Genomic DNA, 275 nt, shown 5'->3' with positions numbered 1-275 from the left:
GCGCGTCCCCGCGGCTCCGCAGCCGCCACCTCCCGGCCCCGACCCTTCCCGCCCGGCACAAAGCTTTCTGCCGTTGCCGTAGCGACAGGTGGCCCGCGAAGACGCCCCGCCCTCATTTATCCCCTTCCTCTCCCAGTTCGTTCTTTGCTTATCTTGGGGTCAGTCGAGTGACCCCGTAGGTCGGGCTCGGAGGGCGCCGCGTCTGTGGTAACAGACTGTTCTGCGGGCCGAAGGCTGCCTCCGGGGCTGCGGCGGGCTCCGCGGTTGGTAACGGC

The sequence above is a fragment of the Pteropus alecto genome, unplaced genomic scaffold, assembly GCF_000325575.1.
Source record: "Pteropus alecto unplaced genomic scaffold, ASM32557v1 scaffold106, whole genome shotgun sequence".
NCBI lineage: Eukaryota > Metazoa > Chordata > Mammalia > Chiroptera > Pteropodidae > Pteropus > Pteropus alecto.
Note: the sequence above shows the minus strand (reverse complement) of the source record.